Source organism: Ambystoma mexicanum, unplaced genomic scaffold, assembly GCF_040938575.1.
Source record: "Ambystoma mexicanum isolate Mex_15411 unplaced genomic scaffold, UKY_AmexF1_1 Mex_scaf118, whole genome shotgun sequence".
NCBI lineage: Eukaryota > Metazoa > Chordata > Amphibia > Caudata > Ambystomatidae > Ambystoma > Ambystoma mexicanum.
The window spans coordinates 459,335-465,103 of NW_027182345.1; the positions used below are offsets into that span (position 1 = coordinate 459,335).

General features: G+C 39.3%; 1 non-coding gene across 1 annotated transcript; it reads left to right on the forward strand.

Moving 5' to 3' along the window:
* Nucleotides 1-502: 502 nt before the first annotated feature.
* TRNAC-ACA (transfer RNA cysteine (anticodon ACA)) lies at nucleotides 503-574 on the forward strand. The gene has a single exon. It is a non-coding gene; the product is annotated as a tRNA-Cys (tRNA).
* Nucleotides 575-5,769: the final 5,195 nt, after the last annotated feature.

Below are 5,769 nucleotides of genomic sequence, written 5' to 3' on the forward strand. Positions count from 1 at the left end.
TTTTTAAAAAAGGGCACTTTTCAACATTGAAGGGTTTATGTCAGTGGTAGAGCGCAGGAGTGTAGTTCAAGAAGTCCCTGTTTCATAACCATATACCCTCTTCAATAGATCCTGTTAAAATGTTTTTCAACCCAATGCACTGTAAGAAACAATAGGATATATCATCATTTCATATACAAAACAATGAACAATTGGGTTTAACTATGCTCTTAGCACAAAATCAACAAACTGCAGTAGAGAAGCAGTTACATTTTGCAGAATTTGTGCATTTGACAAAAGATTTTTTTTCCATGTTCCAAGATCTACATGTGATACGAAATGTATGAATTCTTGCAATGGAAACCTCACTGTATTTTACCAAGGCAGATAAAGGACATTCTTCGCACCCCTTATACTTATAAGGAGGGTTTGGTGGCTGAACATGCATTGCTTTGATGGTGATTGCATGTTGCTTCCACTTTGTACGTATTACTGAATAAATAAAGGTGAGTATTTCAGAAATGGGGATATAGCTCAGGGGTAGAGCATTTCACTACAAATCAAAAGGTCCCTAGTTCAAATCTGGGTGCCCCCTTGCCCAACTGTTTTACCTGTAGAAATATTTTTTAGTGAAATAAATTGAAGTAAACATTTACAATCTTAGCATTGTATGTAATGAGCAACACATTTCTACATTTGAAATACTCCTGATCATCACCTGAAAAATAGGGTAAACACCATTAAGCTGTTTAGGATTTCTTCATATGATACAAGCTGTGTTTTACATTCACCCAAGTTTTACTGGTGATATTTTCAGTTTGAAATAGTCCATTGGAAGCTCATGAAGTGGGAGAATGGGAGAAAAGACTCCCCCCAATATCCTCGCGCCCCTGGCCTAGACAATCGCGACCCAGACACCCACCACGAGATGAATTTGCCTATCTACCAGACGACCAAATACCCTGGTACAGGAACGTACGGATGTGCCCATCAGCCTGCCCACCAGCCTGCCCACCAGCCTGCCCTGCTCAAGCCGACACCTGCGGCATGGATGAACTCGACTAAACCCTTCAACAGTAAATAAACACATTGTTAGAGATGCCATGACGACCTAGCCAACTGTCAGAACACCCGTGCAACCATGCACACTGGACACCCCCACACCAATCCACACGAAGAACATACTCAGTGCTATGACGTAGGTGACGGACACACCCACTGACGCGCATCTTTATTATTTTTCACATAGGTTTTTCGAAAAGCTGAAACGCAAGACGCACAAAACACTCATCTAAATGCTTGCTGACGCTTCTCCTAACCCTTACATTATGATGAAAATACAACGTAGACATGATCCCGCATATGAAGCAATGTGATACCACAACTTAAAGTGCTGTGCATTAAACATCCCCACCTATGCACCAGGCCCAAGTAGGCCGCAAGCAAGAGCCTCCACGAACATTGGACGAGCAAGAGTACAATTGCTGACCCTGAAGAACGCGCCCAGCGCGAACTGACAGCCAAGGTAGCGATGTTGCAACTCGCATGCCACCAGCCGACGCCAAGGTCACACCTGTAAGCTCAGCCAGACACACAGTGGAAAATACAACCTTAAATGTGCAGAATTCTGCCTCAACCATGGTCTCTCCTCATGTGACCAAGCCAAATCTGACAGGGTGCCAGACCCAGGAAGGAGAAGTCGCCTGGGTCCCACGTTTGAGACACAGGCTGCAACAATGAAATGACCCAATGGACACCTACAGCGATGGGAATGGTCTGCTCTCAGGCATATGAGCAAATCCACGCATTGTCTGCAAGAACACATAGTTACATATTGTTGCAAATGACAGGTACACTGCGAGCTGGGAACAACGATGGTCCCAGGCTGGGGGGCTCGCGAGTCGACCAATCGGAACATGAGGCACTCATCACTGATGCCACTAACATTAGCCAATCATTAGGTGTCTTTGTGTAACAATTTTCAAGTATCTAATAGAAGGGACAACCCAAGTATACCACCTGACTGACCCTTAACCACTAACAGCGTTCTCTATACGTATGCTATACTAACCCTACCACTCGAGGAACCAATCCAGAGTGGCGATAGGTTTTTGCTAACTTTCCCAGGTGACGCAAGTAGCGCGTCATACTGAGGCAAAAAGGGGCCTGCGAGCCCCATGAATTTCGAGAGTCTGGACGGACGCGTACGATCCTAGACCCATCCCTGCCGTTATTCAATAAACAGCAGAACCACCTTGCTTCTTGTGTGTGTCTCATACTCATTTTTGGGATACATGTGAGGAGTTGGGGCCTCCCAGCCCGGAGGTCCGCGGAAGGCCCAGCCGACCCCGGGAGAAACAGCCCAACACTCATATGAATGTTATAAAACTGTGGTGGAAACCAATAATGTGCCCTTAATGAAATTTATTAATTTGTACAGCTGACCAGAAGTGCACTGATGTCATTAGTTCTACAAGTTCCATACAGTCACCCACTCTATCACCTTTACAAAAAAGGGCAGTTTTCAACATTCAAGGGTTTATATCAGTGGTAGAGCGTAGGAGTGTAGTTCAAGAAGTCCCTGTTTCATAACCATATACCCTCTTCAATAGATCCTGTTAAAATGCTTTTCAACCCAATGCACTGGAAGAAACAATAGGATATATCATCATTTCATATACAAAATAATGAACAATTGGGTTTAACTATGCTCTTAGCACAAAATCAACAAACTGCAGTAAAGAAGCAGTTACATTTTGCATAATTTGTGCATTTGACAAAATATTTTTTTTCCATGTTCTAAGATCTACATGTGATACGAAATGTATGAATTCTTGCAATGGAAACCTCACTGTATTTTACTAAGGCAGATAAAGGACATCCTTCGCACCCCATATACTTATAAGGAGGGTTTGGTGGCTGAAAATGCATTGCTTTGATGGTGATTGCATGTTGCTTGCACTTTGTACATATTACTGAATTAATAAAGGTGAACTTTTCAGAATTGGGGATATAGCTCAGTGGTAGAGCATTTGACTGCAGTTCAAGAGGTCCCTTGTTCAAATGTTTTACCTGTAGAAATATTTTTTTTATTAAATAAATTGAAGAAAACATTAACAAGGTTAGCATTTTATGTAATGAGCAACACATTTCTACATTTGAAATACTCCTGATCATCACCTGAAATATAGGGTAAACACCACTAAGCTGTTTAGGATTTCTTCATATGATACAAGCTGTGTTTTACATTCACCCAAGTTCTACTGGTGATATGATCAGTTTAAAATAGTCCATTGGAAGCTCATATGAATGTTATAAAACTGGTGGAAACCAATAATATGCCCTTAATGAAATGTATTAATTTGTACAGCTGACCAGAAGGGCACTGATGTCATTAGTTCTACAAGTTCCATAGAGTCACCCACTCTATCACCTTTTTAAAAAAGGGCAGTTTTCAACATTGAAGGGTTTATGTCAGTGGTAGAGCGTAGGAGTGTAGTTCAAGAAGTCCCTGTTTCATAACGATATACCCTCTTCAATAGATCCTGTTAAAATGTTTTTCAACCCAATGCACTGTAAGAAACAATAGGATATATCATCATTTCATATACAAAACAATGAACAATTAGGTTTAACTATGCTCTTAGCACAAAGTCAACAAACTGCAGTAGAGAAGCAGTTACATTTTACAGAATTTGTGCATTTGACAAAAGATTTTTTTTCCATGTTACAAGATTTACATGTGATACGAAATGTATGAATTCTTGCGATGGAAACCTCACTGTATTTTACCAAGGCAGATAACGGACATCCTTCGCACCCCATATACTTATAAGGAGGGCTTGGTGGCTGAAAATGCATTGCTTTGATGGTGATTGCATGTTGCTTGCACTTTGTACATATTACTGAATTAATAAAGGTGAACATTTCAGAACTGGGGGTATAGCTCAGTGGTAGAGCATTTGACTGCAGGTAAGGAGGTCCCTAGTTCAAATCTGGGTGCCCCCTTGTTCAACTGTTTTACCTGTACAAATATTTTTTTAATTAAATAAATTGAAGAAAACATTTACACTCTTAGCATTTTATGTAATGAGCAACACATTTCTACATTTGAAATACTCCTGATCATCTCCTGAAACATAGGGTAAACACCATGAAACTGTTTAGGATTTTTTCGTATGATACAAGCTGTGTTTTACATTCACCCAAGTTCTACTGGTGATATTATCAGTTTCAAATAGTCCATGGGAAGCTCATATGAATGTTATAAAACTGTGGTGGAAACCAATAATATGCCTTTAATGAAATGTATTAATTTGTACAGCTGACCAGAAGTGCACTGATGTCATTAGTTCTAAAAGTTCCATAGAGTCACCCACTCTATCACCTTTTTAAAAAAGGGGAAGTTTTCAGCATTCAAGGGTTTAACTCAGTGTTAGAGCTTAGGAGTGCAGTTCAAGAAGTCCCTGTTTCATAACCATATACCCTCGTCAATAGATCCAGTTAAAATGTTTTTCAACCCAATGCACTGTAAGAAACAATAGGATATATCATCATTTCATATAAAAAACAATGAACAATTGGGTTTAACTATGCTCTTAGCACAAAATCAACAAACTGCAGTAGAGAAGCAGTTACATTTTGCAGAATTTGTGCATTTGACAAAAGATTTTTTTTCCATGTTCCAAGATCTACATGTGATACGAAATGTATGAATTCTTGCAATGGAAACCTCACTGTATTTTACCAAGGCAGATAAAGGACATCCTTCGCACCCCATATACTTATAAGGAGGGTTTGGTGGCTGAAAATGCATTGCTTTGATGGTGATTGCATGTTGCTTGCACTTTGAACATATTACTGAATTAATAAAAGTGAACAATTCAGAAATGGGGATATAACTCAGGGGTAGAGCATTTCACTTCAGATCAAAAAGTCCCTAGTTCAAATCTGGGTGCCCCCTTGTCCAACTGTTTTACCTGTAGAAATATGTTTTTAATTAAATAAATTGAAGTAAACATTTACAATATTAGCATTTTATGTAATGAGCAACACATTTCTACATTTGAAATACTCCTGATCATCACCTGAAACATAGGGTAAACACCATTAAGCTGTTTAGGATTTCCTCATATGATACAAGCTGTGTTTTACATTCACCCAAGTTCTACTGGTGATATGATCAGTTTGAAATAATCCATTGGAAGCTCATATGAATTTTATAAAACTATGGTGGAAACCAATAATATGCCCTTAATGAAATGTATCAATTTGTACAGCTGACCAGAAGTGCACTGATGTCATTAGTTCTACAAGTTCCATAGAGTCACCCACTCTATCACCTTTTTAAAAAAGGGCACTTTTCAACATTGAAGGGTTTATGTCAGTGGTAGAGCCTAGGAGTGTAGTTCAAGAAGTCCCTGTTTCATAACCATATACCCTCTTCAATAGATCCTGTTAAAATGTTTTTCAACCCAATGCACTGTAAGAAACAATAGGATATATCATCATTGCATATACAAAACAATGAACAATTGGGTTTAACTATGCTCTTAGCACAAAATCAACAAACTGCAGTAGAGAAGCAGTTACATTTTGCAGAATATGTGCATTTGACAAAAGTGTTTTTTCCATGTTCCAAGATCTACATGTGATACGAAATGTATGAATTATTGCAATGGAAACCTCACTGTATTTTACCAAGGCAGATAAAGGACATCCTTCGCACCCCATATACTTATAAGGAGGCTTTGGTGGCTGAAAATGCATTGCTTTGATGGTGATTGCATG